The sequence below is a fragment of the Pseudophryne corroboree genome, chromosome 4 (genome assembly GCF_028390025.1).
Source record: "Pseudophryne corroboree isolate aPseCor3 chromosome 4, aPseCor3.hap2, whole genome shotgun sequence".
Lineage (NCBI taxonomy): Eukaryota > Metazoa > Chordata > Amphibia > Anura > Myobatrachidae > Pseudophryne > Pseudophryne corroboree.
The window spans coordinates 23,419,593-23,437,606 of record NC_086447.1 but is presented as its reverse complement, the minus strand read 5'-3'; the positions used below and the strand labels follow the sequence as shown (position 1 = coordinate 23,437,606).

At 36.5% G+C, this 18,014-nt stretch overlaps 6 non-coding genes across 6 annotated transcripts; 5 read left to right on the top strand and 1 right to left on the bottom strand.

The window, feature by feature from the left end:
• Positions 1–3,609: 3,609 nt before the first annotated feature.
• TRNAM-CAU (transfer RNA methionine (anticodon CAU)) lies at positions 3,610–3,681 on the top strand. Its single transcript has one exon. It is a non-coding gene; the product is annotated as a tRNA-Met (tRNA).
• A 4,596-nt stretch (positions 3,682–8,277) lies between these two features.
• On the top strand, positions 8,278–8,349 carry TRNAM-CAU (transfer RNA methionine (anticodon CAU)). The gene has a single exon. It is a non-coding gene; the product is annotated as a tRNA-Met (tRNA).
• A 4,585-nt stretch (positions 8,350–12,934) lies between these two features.
• On the top strand, positions 12,935–13,006 carry TRNAM-CAU (transfer RNA methionine (anticodon CAU)). The gene has a single exon. It is a non-coding gene; the product is annotated as a tRNA-Met (tRNA).
• Positions 13,007–14,095: 1,089 nt separating this feature from the next.
• TRNAM-CAU (transfer RNA methionine (anticodon CAU)) lies at positions 14,096–14,167 on the top strand. Its single transcript has one exon. It is a non-coding gene; the product is annotated as a tRNA-Met (tRNA).
• Positions 14,168–16,169: 2,002 nt separating this feature from the next.
• TRNAN-GUU (transfer RNA asparagine (anticodon GUU)) lies at positions 16,170–16,243 on the bottom strand. The gene has a single exon. It is a non-coding gene; the product is annotated as a tRNA-Asn (tRNA).
• Positions 16,244–17,590: 1,347 nt separating this feature from the next.
• TRNAM-CAU (transfer RNA methionine (anticodon CAU)) lies at positions 17,591–17,662 on the top strand. The gene has a single exon. It is a non-coding gene; the product is annotated as a tRNA-Met (tRNA).
• The last annotated feature ends 352 nt before the right edge of the window (positions 17,663–18,014 follow it).

Sequence of the window (18,014 nt, the reverse complement as noted above, 5' to 3'; positions counted from 1 at the left end):
AATCTGGAGAGTTTTGCAAGATTTTTCTTCCATTGACCAATGAAGAAACACATTGGTACTTTCACATGATGAAGGAGTACTTCAGGATCTCTTAAACTTACATGAGCAGCAGAGTGGCGCAGCGGAAGTGTGCTGGCCCTATAACCCAGAGGTTGATGGATCGAAACCATCCTCTGCTATGTGCACTTATTTTTTTGTTAATTAAATTCTTCCAAAACTGGGATTGATATTTTGACTCTTTTATTTTTACCTAAAGTACAATAACTTTTAACATTTTAATTTGTTTTAATAGTATATTGACAGCATTGTTTTCTTTCAGAAATCCACTTAATTTTCTTTACCCTATTACTGAAATGGTAATTGACAAAAACAAGCTACATTGTCACCAGAAGAGCAATGCAAAATGTACAATTGATATTTCAAAATCATCTTTCCAGCTTGAATTTCAATGATGCATTGGGGCAACGATTTTGTGAGAAACATCTTCACCCTTAAAGAAAGATTTTCTTAACTTCTTACCTGTGTGCTGATTAGATATCACCTGGTTTTCACATTAAACAGATTCCCACTTGAGAAAGCAGCAAGGATGCAGTTAGGTTTATGTTTCCTGGTGTCAACCTGTATTATTTCAGTGGACATTGTAATGAGGATGCATCTTGCTGCCTTTCCAATGAAGCAAGTTTTAATCAGTAATAGGTGAAAAACCATTCCTACAAAGGTGTTAATCAGAGACTTGGCTTTGTGGACACTTTTCAGAGAGCAAATGTGTTAGCATAAAAATAAAGCCATAAAATGGAGAGCTGATTAATCACTCAATTGGATTTCTCTGCCTGCATGATTTTTTTTCTCTGCATCCCCATGCTAAATTGTGCTTCCTGTTTTTTATAAAATGACTTAATCAAATCTGACTCTGATTGCATCAGAGAAGGCCAGATACCCTACACTATAAGAGGTGGTTTGAAATTTTGACTTGTCTACTTAAAGATCACCAAAATTTGATCACACGGTCAATTACGTCCCTGGGTGGGATTAAACCACCAACCTTTCGGTTAACAGCCGAACGCGCTAACAGATTGCACCACAGAGACAGCTTGCAAAAGCTTGTACTGACAAAGGCTAAAAAGCATTCATCTAGAAAGTTTCCTAGAAAAAGGTTAAAAAGGCAATAATCTGGAGAGTTTTGCAAGATTTTTCTTCCATTGACCAATGAAGAAACACATTGGTACTTTCACATGATGAAGGAGTACTTCAGGATCTCTTAAACTTACATGAGCAGCAGAGTGGCGCAGCGGAAGTGTGCTGGCCCTATAACCCAGAGGTCGATGGATCGAAACCATCCTCTGCTATGTGCACTTATTTTTTTGTTAATTAAATTCTTCCAAAACTGGGATTGATATTTTGACTCTTTTATTTTTACCTAAAGTACAATAACTTTTAACATTTTAATTTGTTTTAATAGCATATTGACAGCATTGTTTTCTTTCAGAAATCCACTTAATTTTTTTTACCCTATTACTGAAATGGTAATTGACAAAAACAAGCTACATTGTCACCAGAAGAGCAATGCAAAATGTACAATTGATATTTCAAAATCATCTTTCCAGCTTGAATTTCAATGATGCATTGGGGCAACGATTTTGTGAGAAACATCTTCACCCTTAAAGAAATATTTTCTTAACTTCTTACCTGTGTGCTGATTAGATATCACCTGGTTTTCACATTAAACAGATTCCCACTTGAGAAAGCAGCAAGGATGCAGTGAGGTTTATGTTTCCTGGTGTCAACCTGTATTATTTCAGTGGACATTGTAATGAGGATGCATCTTGCTGCCTTTCCAATGAAGCAAGTTTTAATCAGTAATAGGTGAAAAACCATTCCTACAAAGGTGTTAATCAGAGACTTGGCTTTGTGGACACTTTTCAGAGAGCTAATGTGTTAGCATAAAAATAAAGCCATAAAATGGAGAGCTGATTAATCACTCAATTGGATTTCTCTGCCTGCATAATTTTTTTTCTCTGCAACCCCATGCTAAATTGTGCTTTCTGTTTTTTATAAAATGACTTCATCAAATCTGACTCTGATTGCATCAGAGAAGGCCAGGTACCCTACACTATAAGAGGTGGTTTGAAATTTTGACTTGTCTACTTAAAGATCACCAAAATTTGATCACACGGTCAATAACATTCCTGGGTGGGATTGAACCACCAACCTTTAGGTTAACAGCCGAATGCGCTTACCGATTGCACCACAGAGACAGCTTGCAAAAGCATGTACTGACAAAGGCTAAAAAGCATTCATCTAGAAAGTTTCCTAGAAAAAGGTTAAAAAGGCAATAATCTGGAGAGTTTTGCAAGATTTTTCTTCCATTGACCAACGAAGAAACACATTGGTACTTTCACATAATGAGTAAGTACTTCAGGATCTCTGACACTAACATGAGCAGCAGAGTGGCGCAGCGGAAGCGTGCCGGGCCCATAACCCAGAGGTCGATGGATCGAAACCATCCTCTGCTATGTGCACTTATTTTTTGGTTAATTAAATTCTTCCAAAACTGGGATTGATATTTTGACTCTTTTATTTTTACTTAAAGTACAATAACTTTTAACATTTTAATTTGTTTTAATAGTATATTGACAGCATTGTTTTCTTTCAGAAATCCACTTAATTTTCTTTACCCTATTACTGAAATGGTAATTGACAAAAACAAGCTATATTGTCACCAGAAGAGCAATGCAAAATGTACAATTGATATTTCAAAATCATCTTTCCATCTTGAATTTCAATGATGCATTGGGGCAACGATTTTGTGAGAAACATCTTCACCCTTAAAGAAAGATTTTCTTAACTTCTTACCTGTGTGCTGATTAGATATCACCTGGCTTTCACATTAAACAGATTCCCACTTGAGAAAGCAGCAAGGATGCAGTGAGGTTTATGTTTCCTGGTGTCAACCTGTATTATTTCAGTGGACATTGTAATGAGGATGCATCTTGCTGCCTTTCCAATGAAGCAAGTTTTAATCAGTAATAGGTGAAAAACCATTCCTACAAAGGTGTTAATCAGAGACTTGGCTTTGTGGACACTTTTCAGAGAGCAAATGTGTTAGCATAAAAATAAAGCCATAAAATGGAGAGCTGATTAATCACTCAATTGGATTTCTCTGCCTGCATAATTTTTTTTCTCTGCATCCCCATGCTAAATTGTGCTTCCTGTTTTTTATAAAATGACTTAATCAAATCTGACTCTGATTGCATCAGAGAAGGCCAGATACCCTACACTATAAGAGGTGGTTTGAAATTTTGACTTGTCTACTTAAAGATCACCAAAATTTGATCACACGGTCAATAACATTCCTGGGTGGGATTGAACCACCAACCTTTAGGTTAACAGCCGAACGTGCTAACAGATTGCACCACAGAGACAGCTTGCAAAAGCTTGTACTGACAAAGGCTAAAAAGCATTCATCTAGAAAGTCTCCTAGAAAAAGGTTAAAAAGGCAATAATCTGGAGAGTTTTGCAAGATTTTTCTTCCATTGACCAATGAAGAAACACATTGGTACTTTTACATAATGAAGGAGTACTTCAGGATCTCTAAAAACTTACATGAGCAGCAGAGTGGCGCAGCGGAAGCGTGCTGGGCCCATAACCCAGAGGTCGATGGATCGAAACCATCCTCTGCTATGTGCACTTATTTTTTTGTTAATTAAATTCTTCCAAAACTGGGATTGATATTTTGACTCTTTTATTTTTACCTAAAGTACAATAACTTTTAACATTTTAATTTGTTTTAATAGTATATTGACAGCATTGTTTTCTTTCAGAAATCCACTTAATTTTCTTTACCCTATTACTGAAATGGTAATTGACAAAAACAAGCTACATTGTCACCAGAAGAGCAATGCAAAATGTACAATTGATATTTCAAAATCATCTTTCCAGCTTGAATTTCAATGATGCATTGGGGCAACGATTTTGTGAGAAACATCTTCACCCTTAAAGAAAGATTTTCTTAACTTCTTACCTGTGTGCTGATTAGATATCACCTGGTTTTCACATTAAACAGATTCCCACTTGAGAAAGCAGCAAGGATGCAGTGAGGTTTATGTTTCCTGGTGTCAACCTGTATTATTTCAGTGGACATTGTAATGAGGATGCATCTTGCTGCCTTTCCAATGAAGCAAGTTTTAATCAGTAATAGGTGAAAAACCATTCCTACAAAGGTGTTAATCAGAGACTTGGCTTTGTGGACACTTTTCAGAGAGCAAATGTGTTAGCATAAAAATAAAGCCATAAAATGGAAAGCTGATTAATCACTCAATTGGATTTCTCTGCCTGCATAATTTTTTTTCTCTGCATCCCCATGCTAAATTGTGCTTCCTGTTTTTTATAAAATGACTTCATCAAATCTGACTCTGATTGCATCAGAGAAGGACAGATACCCTACACTATAAGAGGTGGTTTGAAATTTTGACTTGTCTACTTAAAGATCACCAAAATTTGATCACACGGTCAATTACGTCCCTGGGTGGGATTAAACCACCAACCTTTCGGTTAACAGCCGAACGCGCTAACAGATTGCACCACAGAGACAGCTTGCAAAAGCATGTACTGACAAAGGCTAAAAAGCATTCATCTAGAAAGTTTCCTAGAAAAAGGTTAAAAAGGCAATAATCTGGAGAGTTTTGCAAGATTTTTCTTCCATTGACCAATGAAGAAACACATTGGTACTTTCACATGATGAAGGAGTACTTCAGGATCTCTTACACTTACATGAGCAGCAGAGTGGCGCAGCGGAAGCGTGCTGGGCCCATAACCCAGAGGTCGAAGGATTGAAACCATCCTCTGTTATGTGCACTTATTTTTTTGTTAATTAAATTCTTCCAAAACTGGGATTGATATTTTGACTCTTTTATTTTTACTTAAAGTACAATAACTTTTAACATTTTAATTTGTTTTAATAGTATATTGACAGCATTGTTTTCTTTCAGAAATCCACTTAATTTTCTTTACCCTATTACTGAAATGGTAATTGACAAAAACAAGCTACATTGTCAACAGAAGAGCAATGCAAAATGTACAATTGATATTTCAAAATCATCTTTCCAGCTTGAATTTCAATGATGCATTAGGGCAACGATTTTGTGAGAAACATCTTCACCCTTAAAGAAAGATTTTCTTAACTTCTTACCTGTGTGCTGATTAGATATCACCTGGTTTTCACATTAAACAGATTCCCACTTGAGAAAGCAGCAAGGATGCAGTGAGGTTTATGTTTCCTGGTGTCAACCTGTATTATTTCAGTGGACATTGTAATGAGGATGCATCTTGCTGCCTTTCCAATGAAGCAAGTTTTAATCAGTAATAGGTGAAATACCATTCCTACAAAGGTGTTAATCAGAGACTTGGCTTTGTGGACACTTTTCAGAGAGCAAATGTGTTAGCATAAAAATAAAGCCATAAAATGGAGAGCTGATTAATCACTCAATTGGATTTCTCTGCCTGCATAATTTTTTTTCTCTGCAACCCCATGCTAAATTGTGCTTCCTGTTTTTTATAAAATGACTTAATAAAATCTGACTCTGATTGCATCAGAGAAGGCCAGGTACCTTACACTATAAGAGGTGGTTTGAAATTTTGACTTGTCTACTTAAAGATCACCAAAATTTGATCACACGGTCAACAACATCCCTGGGTGGGATTGAACCACCAACCTTTAGGTTAACAGCCGAATGCGGTTACCGATTGCGCCACAGAGACAGCTTGCAAAAGCATGTACTGACAAAGGCTAAAAAGCATTCATCTAGAAAGTTTCCTAGAAAAAGGTTAAAAAGGCAATAATCTGGAGAGTTTTGCAAGATTTTTCTTCCATTGACCAACGAAGAAACACATTGGTACTTTCACATGATGAGTGAGTACTTCAGGATCTCTGACACTAACATGAGCAGCAGAGTGGCGCATCGGAAGCGTGCTGGGCCCATAACCCAGAGGTCAATGGATCGAAACCATCCTCTGCTATGTGCACTTATTTTTTTGTTAATTAAATTCTTCCAAAACTGGGATTGATATTTTGACTCTTTTATTTTTACTTAAAGTACAATAACTTTTAACATTTTAATTTGTTTTAATAGTATATTGACAGCATTGTTTTCTTTCAGAAATCCACTTAATTTTCTTTACCCTATTACTGAAATGGTAATTGACAAAAACAAGCTACATTGTCACCAGAAGAGCAATGCAAAATGTACAATTGATATTTCAAAATCATCTTTCCAGCTTGAATTTCAATGATGCATTGGGGCAACGATTTTGTGAGAAACATCTTCACCCTTAAAGAAAGATTTTCTTAACTTCTTACCTGTGTGCTGATTAGATATCACCTGGTTTTCACATTAAACAGATTCCCACTTGAGAAAGCAGCAAGGATGCAGTGAGGTTTATGTTTCCTGGTGTCAACCTGTATTATTTCAGTGGACATTGTAATGAGGATGCATCTTGCTGCCTTTCCAATGAAGCAAGTTTTAATCAGTAATAGGTGAAAAACCATTCCTACAAAGGTGTTAATCAGAGACTTGGCTTTGTGGACACTTTTCAGAGAGCAAATGTGTTAGCATAAAAATAAAGCCATAAAATGGAGAGCTGATTAATCACTCAATTGGATTTCTCTGCCTGCATAATTTTTTTTCTCTGCAACCCCATGCTAAATTGTGCTTCCTGTTTTTTATAAAATGACTTAATCAAATCTGACTCTGATTGCATCAGAGAAGGCCAGGTACCCTACACTATAACAGGTGGTTTGAAATTTTGACTTGTCTACTTAAAGATCACCAAAACTTGATCACACGGTCAATAACATCCCTGGGTGGGATTGAACCACCAACCTTTAGGTTAACAACCAAATGCACTTACCGATTGCGCCACAGAGACAGCTTGCAAAAGCATGTACTGACAAAGGCTAAAAAGCATTCATCTAGAAAGTTTCCTAGAAAAAGGTTAAAAAGGCAATAATCTGGAGAGTTTTGCAAGATTTTTCTTCCATTGACCAACGAAGAAACACATTGGTACTTTCACATGATGAGTGAGTACTTCAGGATCTCTGACACCAGCATGAGCAACAGAGTGGCGCAGCGGAAGCGTGCTGGGCCCATAACCCAGAGGTCGATGGATCGAAACCATCCTCTGCTATGTGCACTTAATATTTTATTAATTAAATTCTTCCAAAACTCTGATTGATATTTTGACTCTTTTATTTTTACTTAAAGTACAATAACTTTTAACATTTTAATTTGTTTTAATAGTATATTGACAGCATTGTTTTCTTTCAGAAATCCACTTAATTTTCTTTACCCTATTACTGAAATGGTAATTGACAAAAACAAGCTACATTGTCACCAGAAAAGCAATGCAAAATGTACAATTGATATTTCAAAATCATCTTTCCAGCTTGAATTTCAATGATGCATTGGGGCAACGATTTTGTGAGAAACATCTTCACCCTTAAAGAAAGATTTTCTTAACTTCTTACCTGTGTGCTGATTAGATATCACCTGGTTTTTACATTAAACAGATTCCCACTTGAGAAAGCAGCAAGGATGCAGTGAGGTTTATGTTTCCTGGTGTCAACCTGTATTATTTCAGTGGACATTGTAATGAGGATGCATCTTGCTGCCTTTCCAATGAAGCAAGTTTTAATCAGTAATAGGTGAAAAACCATTCCTACAAAGGTGTTAATCAGAGACTTGGCTTTGTGGACACTTTTCAGAGAGCAAATGTGTTAGCATAAAAATAAAGCCATAAAATGGAGAGCTGATTAATCACTCAATTGGATTTCTCTGCCTGCATAATTTTTTTTCTCTGCAACCCCATGCTAAATTGTGCTTCCTGTTTTTTATAAAATGACTTAATCAAATCTGACTCTGATTGCATCAGAGAAGGCCAGGTACCCTACACTATAAGAGGTGGTTTGAAATTTTGACTTGTCTACTTAAAGATCACCAAAATTTGATCACACGGTCAGTTACGTCCCTGGGTGGGATTGAACCACCAACCTTTAGGTTAACAGCTGAATGCACTTGCCGATTGCACCACAGAGACAGCTTGCAAAAGCATGTACTGACAAAGGCTAAAAAGCATTCATCTAGAAAGTTTCCTAGAAAAAGGTTAAAAAGGCAATAATCTGGAGAGTTTTGCAAGATTTTTCTTCCATTGACCAACGAAGAAACACATTGGTACTTTCACATGATGAGTGAGTACTTCAGGATCTCTGACACTAGCATGAGCAGCAGAGTGGCGCAGCGGAAGCGTGCTGGGCCCATAACCCAGAGGTCGATGGATCGAAACCATCCTCTGCTATCTGCACTTATTTTTTTGTTAATTAAATTCTTCCAAAACTGGGATTGATATTTTGACTCTTTTATTTTTACTTAAAGTACAATAACTTTTAACATTTTAATTTGTTTTAATAGTATATTGACAGCATTGTTTTCTTTCAGAAATCCACTTAATTTTCTTTACCCTATTACTGAAATGGTAATTGACAAAAATAAGCTACATTGTCACCAGAAGAGCAATGCAAAATGTACAATTGATATTTCAAAATCATCTTTCCAGCTTGAATTTCAATGATGCATTGGGGCAACGATTTTGTGAGAAACATCTTCACCCTTAAAGAAAGATTTTCTTAACTTCTTACCTGTGTGCTGATTAGATATCACCTGGTTTTCACATTAAACAGATTCCCACTTGAGAAAGCAGCAAGGATGCAGTGAGGTTTATGTTTCCTTGTTTCAACCTGTATTATTTCAGTGGACATTGTAATGAGGATGCATCTTGCTGCCTTTCCAATGAAGCAAGTTTTAATCAGTGATAGGTGAAAAACCATTCCTTCAAAGGTGTTAATCAGAGACTTGGCTTTGTGGACACTTTTCAGAGAGCAAATGTGTTAGCATAAAAATAAAGCCATAAAATGGAGAGCTGATTAATCACTCAATTGGATTTCTCTGCCTGCATAATTTTTTTTCTCTGCAACCCCATGCTAAATTGTGCTTCCTGTTTTTTATAAAATGACTTAATCAAATCTGATTGCATCAGAGAAGACCAGGTACCCTACACTATAAGAGGTGGTTTGAAATTTTGACTTGTCTACTTAAAGATCACCAACATTTGATCACACGGTCAATAACATCCCTGGGTGGGATTGAACCACCAACCTTTAGGTTAACAGCCGAATGCGCTTACCGATTGCGCCACAGAGACAGCTTGCAAAAGCATGTACTGACAAAGGCTAAAAAGCATTCATCTAGAAAGTTTCCTAGAAAAAGGTTAAAAAGGCAATAATCTGGAGAGTTTTGCAATATTTTTCTTCCATTGACCAACGAAGAAACACATTGGTACTTTCACATGATGAGTGAGTACTTCAGGATCTCTTACACTTACATGAGCAGCAGAGTGGCGAAGCGGAAGCGTGCTGGGCCCATAACCCATAGGTCGATGGATCGAAACCATCCTCTGCTATGTGCACTTATTTTTTTGTTAATTAAATTCTTCCAAAACTGGGATTGATATTTTGACTCTTTTATTTTTACCTAAAGTACAATAACTTTTAACATTTTAATTTGTTTTAATAGTATATTGACAGCATTGTTTTCTTTCAGAAATCCACTTAATTTTCTTTACCCTATTACTGAAATGGTAATTGACAAAAACAAGCTACATTGTCACCAGAAGAGCAAATGCAAAATGTACAATTGATATTTCAAAATCATCTTTCCAGCTTGAATTTCAATGATGCATTGGGGCAACAATTTTGTGAGAAACATCTTCACCCTTAAATAAAGATTTTCTTAACTTCTTACCTGTGTGCTGATTAGATATCACCTGGTTTTCACATTAAACAGATTCCCACTTGAGAAAGCAGCAAGGATGCAGTGAGGTTTATGTTTCCTGATGTCAACCTGTATTATTTCAGTGGACATTGTAATGAGGATGCATCTTGCTGCCTTTCCAATGAAGCAAGTTTTAATCAGTAATAGGTGAAAAACCATTCCTACAAAGGTGTTAATCAGAGACTTGGCTTTGTGGACACTTTTCAGAGAGCAAATGTGTTAGCATAAAAATAAAGCCATAAAATGGAGAGCTGATTAATCACTCAATTGGATTTCTCTGCCTGCATAATTTTTTTTCTCTGCAACCCCATGCTAAATTGTGCTTCCTGTTTTTTATAAAATGACTTCATCAAATCTGACTGCATCAGAGAAGGCCAGGTACCCTACACTATAAGAGGTGGTTTGAAATTTTGACTTGTCTACTTAAAGATCACCAAAATTTGATCACACGGTCAATAGCATCCCTGGGTGGGATTAAAACACCAACCTTTAGGTTAACAGCCGAATGCGCTTACCGATTGCGCCACAGAGACAGCTTGCAAAAGCATGTACTGACAAAGGCTAAAAAGCATTCATCTAGAAAGTTTCCTAGAAAAAGCTTAAAAAGGCAATAATCTGGAGAGTTTTGCAAGATTTTTCTTCCATTGACCAACGAAGAAACACATTGGTACTTTCACATGATGAGTGAGTACATCAGGATCTCTGACACTAACATGAGCAGCAGAGTGGCGCAGCGGAAGCGTGCTGGGCCCATAACCCAGAGGTCTATGGATCGAAACCATCCTCTGCTATGTGCACTTAATTTTTTGTTAATTAAATTCTTCCAAAACTGGGATTGATATTTTGACTCTTTTATTTTTACTTAAAGTACAATAACTTTTTACATTTTAATTTGTTTTAATAGTATATTGACAGCATTGTTTTCTTTCAGAAATCCACTTAATTTTCTTTACCCTATTACTGAAATGGTAATTGACAAAAACAAGCTACATTGTCACCAGAAGAGCAATGCAAAATGTACAATTGATATTTCAAAATCATCTTTCCAGCTTGAATTTCAATGATGCATTGGGGCAACAATTTTGTGAGAAACATCTTTACCCTTAAATAAAGATTTTCTTAACTTCTTACCTGTGTGCTGATTAGATATCACCTGGTTTTCACATTAAACAGATTCCCACTTGAGAAAGCAGCAAGGATGCAGTGAGGTTTATGTTTCCTGGTGTCAACCTGTATTATTTCAGTGGACATTGTAATGAGGATGCATCTTGCTGCCTTTCCAATGAAGCAAGTTTTAATCAGTAATAGGTGAAAAACCATTCCTACAAAGGTGTTAATCAGAGACTTGGCTTTGTGGACACTTTTCAGAGAGCAAATGTGTTAGCATAAAAATAAAGCCATAAAATGGAGAGCTGATTAATCACTCAATTGGATTTCTCTGCCTGCATAATTTTTTTTCTCTGCAACCCCATGCTAAATTGTGCTTCCTGTTTTTTATAAAATGACTTAATCAAATCTGACTCTGATTGCATCAGAGAAGGCCAGGTACCCTACACTATAAGAGGTGGTTTGAAATTTTGACTTGTCTACTTAAAGATCACCAAAATTTGATCACACGGTCAATAACATCTCTGGGTGGGATTGAACCACCAACCTTTAGGTTAACAGCCGAATGCGCTTACCAATTGCGCCACAGAGACAGCTTGCAAAAGTATGTACTGACAAAGGCTAAAAAGCATTCATCTAGAAAGTTTCCTAGAAAAAGGTTAAAAAGGCAATCATCTGGAGAGTTTTGCAAGATTTTTCTTCCATTGACCAATGAAGAAACACATTGGTACTTTCACATGATGAGTGATTACTTCAGGATCTCTGACACTAACATGAGCAGCAGAGTGGCGCAGCGGAAGCGTGCTGGGCCCATAACCCAGAGGTCTATGGATCGAAACCATCCTCTGCTATGTGCACTTAATTTTTTGTTAATTAAATTCTTCCAAAACTGGGATTGATATTTTGACTCTTTTATTTTTACTTAAAGTACAATAACTTTTAACATTTTAATTTGTTTTAATAGTATATTGACAGCATTGTTTTCTTTCAGAAATCCACTTAATTTTCTTTACCCTATTGCTGAAATGGTAAGTGACAAAAACAAGCTACATTGTCACCAGAAGAGCAATGCAAAATGTACAATTGATATTTCAAAATCATCTTTCCAGCTTGAATTTCAATGATGCATTGGGGCAACAATTTTGTGAGAAACATCTTCACCCTTAAAGAAAGATTTTCTTAACTTCTTACCTGTGTGCTGATTAGATATCACCTGGTTTTCACATTAAACAGATTCCCACTTGAGAAAGCAGCAAGGATGCAGTGAGGTTTATGTTTCCTGGTGTCAACCTGTATTATTTCAGTGGACATTGTAATGAGGATGCATCTTGCTGCCTTTCCAATGAAGCAAGTTTTAATCAGTAATAGGTGAAAAACCATTCCTACAAAGGTGTTAATCAGAGACTTGGCTTTGTGGACACTTTTCAGAGAGCAAATGTGTTAGCATAAAAATAAAGCCATAAAATGGAGAGCTGATTAATCACTCAATTGGATTTCTCTGCCTGCATAATTTTTTTTCTCTGCAACCCCATGCTAAATTGTGCTTCCTGTTTTTTATAAAATGACTTAATCAAATCTGACTCTGATTGCATCAGAGAAGGCCAGGTACCCTACACTATAAGAGGTGGTTTGAAATTTTGACTTGTCTACTTAAAGATCACCAAAATTTGATCACATTTACAGTTAAGTCCCTGGGTGGGATTGAACCACCAACCTTTCGGTTAACAGCCGAATGCGCTAACCGATTGCGCCGCAGATACAGCTTGCAAAAGCATGTACTGACAAAGGCTAAAAAGCATTCATCTAGAAAGTTTCCTAGAAAAAGGTTAAAAAGGCAATAATCTGGAGAGTTTTGCAAGATTTTTCTTCCATTGACCAACGAAGAAACACATTGGTACTTTCACATGATGAGTGAGTACTTCAGGATCTCTTACACTTACACGAGCAGCAGAGTGGCGCAGCGGAAGCGTGCTGGGCCCATAACCCAGAGGTCGATGGATCGAAACCATCCTCTGCTATGTGCACTTATTTTTTTGTTAATTAAATTCTTCCAAAACTGGGATTGATATTTTGACTCTTTTATTTTTACTTAAAGTACAATAACTTTTAACATTTTAATTTGTTTTAATAGTATATTGACAGCATTGTTTTCTTTCAGAAATCCACTTAATTTTCTTTACCCTATTACTGAAATGGTAATTGACAAAAACAAGCTACATTGTCACCAGAAGAGCAATGCAAAATGTACAATTGATATTTCAAAATCATCTTTCCAGCTTGAATTTCAATGATGCATTGGAGCAACAATTTTGTGAGAAACATCTTCACCCTTAAATAAAGATTTTCTTAACTTCTTACCTGTGTGCTGATTAGATATCACCTGGTTTTCACATTAAACAGATTCCCACTTGAGAAAGCAGCAAGGATGCAGTGAGGTTTATGTTTCCTGGTGTCAACCTGTATTATTTCAGTGGACATTGTAATGAGGATGCATCTTGCTGCCTTTCCAATGAAGCAAGTTTTAATCAGTAATAGGTGAAAAACCATTCCTACAAAGGTGTTAATCAGAGACTTGGCTTTGTGGACACTTTTCAGAGAGCAAATGTGTTAGCATAAAAATAAAGCCATAAAATGGAGAGCTGATTAATCACTCAATTGGATTTCTCTGCCTGCATAATTTTTTTTCTCTGCAACCCCATGCTAAATTGTGCTTCCTGTTTTTTATAAAATGACTTCATCAAATCTGACTGCATCAGAGAAGGCCAGGTACCCTACACTATAAGAGGTGGTTTGAAATTTTGACTTGTCTACTTAAAGATCACCAAAATTTGATCACACGGTCAATAGCATCCCTGGGTGGGATTGAACCACCAACCTTTAGGTTAACAGCCGAATGCGCTTACCGATTGCGCCACAGAGACAGCTTGCAAAAGCATGTACTGACAAAGGCTAAAAAGCATTCATCTAGAAAGTTTCCTAGAAAAAGGTTAAAAAGGCAATAATCTGGAGAGTTTTGCAAGATTTTTCTTCCATTGACCAACGAAGAAACACATTGGTACTTTCACATGATGAGTGAGTACATCAGGATCTCTGACACTAACATGAGCAGCAGAGTGGCGCAGCGGAAGCGTGCTGGGCCCATAACCCAGAGGTCGATGGATCGAAACCATCCTCTGCTATGTGCACTTAATTTTTTGTTAATTAAATTCTTCCAAAACAGGGATTGATATTTTGAGTCTTTTATTTTTACTTAAAGTACAATAACTTTTAACATTTTAATTTGTTTTAATAGTATATTGACAGCATTGTTTTCTTTCAGAAATCCACTTAATTTTCTTTACCCTATTACTGAAATGGTAATTGACAAAAACAAGCTACATTGTCACCAGAAGAGCAATGCAAAATGTACAATTGATATTTCAAAATCATCTTTCCAGCTTGAATTTCAATGATGCATTGGGGCAACAATTTTGTGAGAAACATCTTTACCCTTAAATAAAGATTTTCTTAACTTCTTACCTGTGTGCTGATTAGATATCACCTGGTTTTCACATTAAACAGATTCCCACTTGAGAAAGCAGCAAGGATGCAGTGAGGTTTATGTTTCCTGGTGTCAACCTGTATTATTTCAGTGGACATTGTAATGAGGATGCATCTTGCTGCCTTTCCAATGAAGCAAGTTTTAATCAGTAATAGGTGAAAAACCATTCCTACAAAGGTGTTATTCAGAGACTTGGCTTTGTGGACACTTTTCAGAGAGCAAATGTGTTAGCATAAAAATAAAGCCATAAAATGGAGAGCTGATTAATCACTCAATTGGATTTCTCTGCCTGCATAATATTTTTTCTCTGCAACCCCATGCTAAATTGTGCTTCCTGTTTTTTATAAAATGACTTAATCAAATCTGACTCTGATTGCATCAGAGAAGGCCAGGTACCCTACACTATAAGAGGTGGTTTGAAATTTTGACTTGTCTACTTAAAGATCACCAAAATTTGATCACACGGTCAATAACATCTCTGGGTAGGATTGAACCACCAACCTTTAGGTTAACAGCCGAATGCGCTTACCAATTGCGCCACAGAGACAGCTTGCAAAAGTATGTACTGACAAAGGCTAAAAAGCATTCATCTAGAAAGTTTCCTAGAAAAAGGTTAAAAAGGCAATAATCTGGAGAGTTTTGCAAGATTTTTCTTCCATTGACCAACGAAGAAACACATTGGTACTTTCACATGATGAGTGAGTACTTCAGGATCTCTGACACTAACATGAGCAGCAGAGTGGCGCAGCGGAAGCGTGCTGGGCCTATAACCCAGAGGTCTATGGATCGAAACCATCCTCTGCTATGTGCACTTAATTTTTTGTTAATTAAATTCTTCCAAAACTGGGATTGATATTTTGACTCTTTTATTTTTACTTAAAGTACAATAACTTTTAACATTTTAATTTGTTTTAATAGTATATTGACAGCATTGTTTTCTTTCAGAAATCCACTTAATTTTCTTTACCCTATTGCTGAAATGGTAATTGACAAAAACAAGCTACATTGTCACCAGAAGAGCAATGCAAAATGTACAATTGATATTTCAAAATCATCTTTCCAGCTTGAATTTCAATGATGCATTGGGGCAACAATTTTGTGAGAAACATCTTCACCCTTAAAGAAAGATTTTCTTAACTTCTTACCTGTGTGCTGATTAGATATCACCTGGTTTTCACATTAAACAGATTCCCACTTGAGAAAGCAGCAAGGATGCAGTGAGGTTTATGTTTCCTGGTGTCAACCTGTATTATTTCAGTGGACATTGTAATGAGGATGCATCTTGCTGCTTTTCCAATGAAGCAAGTTTTAATCAGTAATAGGTGAAAAACCATTCCTACAAAGGTGTTAATCAGAGACTTGGCTTTGTGGACACTTTTCAGAGAGCAAATGTGTTAGCATAAAAATAAAGCCATAAAATGGAGAGCTGATTAATCACTCAATTGGATTTCTCTGCCTGCATAATTTTTTTTCTCTGCACCCCCATGCTAAATTGTGCTTCCTGTTTTTTATAAAATGACTTAATCAAATCTGACTCTGATTGCATCAGAGAAGTCCAGGTACCCTACACTATAAGAGGTGGTTTGAAATTTTGACTTGTCTACTTAAAGATCACCAAAATTTGATTACATGTTCAGTTACTTCCCTGGGTGGGATTGAACCACCAACCTTTCGGTTAACAGCCGAATGCGCTAACCGATTGCGCCACAGAGACAGCTTGCAAAAGCATGTACTGACAAAGGCTAAAAAGCATTCATCTAGAAAGTTTCCTAGAAAAAGGTTAAAAAGGCAATAATCTGGAGAGTTTTGCAAGATTTTTCTTCCATTGACCAACGAAGAAACACATTGGTACTTTCACATAATGAGTGAGTACTTCAGGATCTCTGACACTTACATGAGCAACAGAGTGGCGCTGCGGAAGCGTGCTGGGCCCATAAACCAGAGGTCGGTGGATTGAAACCATCCTCTGCTATGTGCACTTATTTTTTTGTTAATTAAATTCTTCCAAAACTGGAATTGATATTTTGACTCTTTTATTTTTACTTAAAGTACAATAACTTTTAACATTTTAATTTGTTTTAATAGTATATTGACAGCATTGTTTTCTTTCAGAAATCCACTTAATTTTCTTTACCCTATTACTGAAATGGTAATTGACAAAAACAAGCTACATTGTCACCAGAAGAGCAATGCAAAATGTACAATTGATATTTCAAAATCATCTTTCCATCTTGAATTTAAATGATGCATTGGGGCAACGATTTTGTGAGAAACATCTTCACCCTTAAAGAAAGATTTTCTTAACTTCTTACCTGTGTGCTGATTAGATATCACCTGGTTTTCACATTAAACAGATTCCCACTTGAGAAAGCAGCAAGGATGCAGTGAGGTTTATGTTTCCTGGTGTCAACCTGTATTATTTCAGTGGACATTGTAATGAGGATGCATCTTGCTGCCTTTCCAATGAAGCAAGTTTTAATCAGTAATAGGTGAAAAACCATTCCTACAAAGGTGTTAATCAGAGACTTGGCTTTGTGGACACTTTTCAGAGAGCAAATGTGTTAGCATAAAAATAAAGCCATAAAATGGAGAGCTGATTAATCACTCAATTGGATTTCTCTGCCTGCATAATTTTTTTTCTCTGCACCCCCATGCTAAATTGTGCTTCCTGTTTTTTATAAAATGACTTCATCAAATCTGACTGCATCAGAGAAGGCCAGGTACCCTACACTATAAGAGGTGGTTTGAAATTTTGACTTGTCTACTTAAAGATCACCAAAATTTGATCACACGGTCAATAGCATCCCTGGGTGGGATTGAACCACCAACCTTTAGGTTAACAGCCGAATGCGCTTACCGATTGCGCCACAGAGACAGCTTGCAAAAGCATGTACTGACAAAGGCTAAAAAGCATTCATCTAGAAAGTTTCCTAGAAAAAGCTTAAAAAGGCAATAATCTGGAGAGTTTTGCAAGATTTTTCTTCCATTGACCAACGAAGAAACACATTGGTACTTTCACATGATGAGTGAGTACATCAGGATCTCTGACACTAACATGAGCAGCAGAGTGGCGCAGCGGAAGCGTGCTGGGCCCATAACCCAGAGGTCGATGGATCGAAACCATCCTCTGCTATGTGCACTTAATTTTTTGTTAATTAAATTCTTCCAAAACTGGGATTGATATTTTGACTCTTTTATTTTTACTTAAAGTACAATAACTTTTAACATTTTAATTTGTTTTAATAGTATATTGACAGCATTGTTTTCTTTCAGAAATCCACTTAATTTTCTTTACCCTATTACTGAAATGGTAATTGACAAAAACAAGCTACATTGTCACCAGAAGAGCAATGCAAAATGTACAATTGATATTTCAAAATCATCTTTCCAGCTTGAATTTCAATGATGCATTGGGGCAACAATTTTGTGAGAAACATCTTTACCCTTAAATAAAGATTTTCTTAACTTCTTACCTGTGTGCTGAT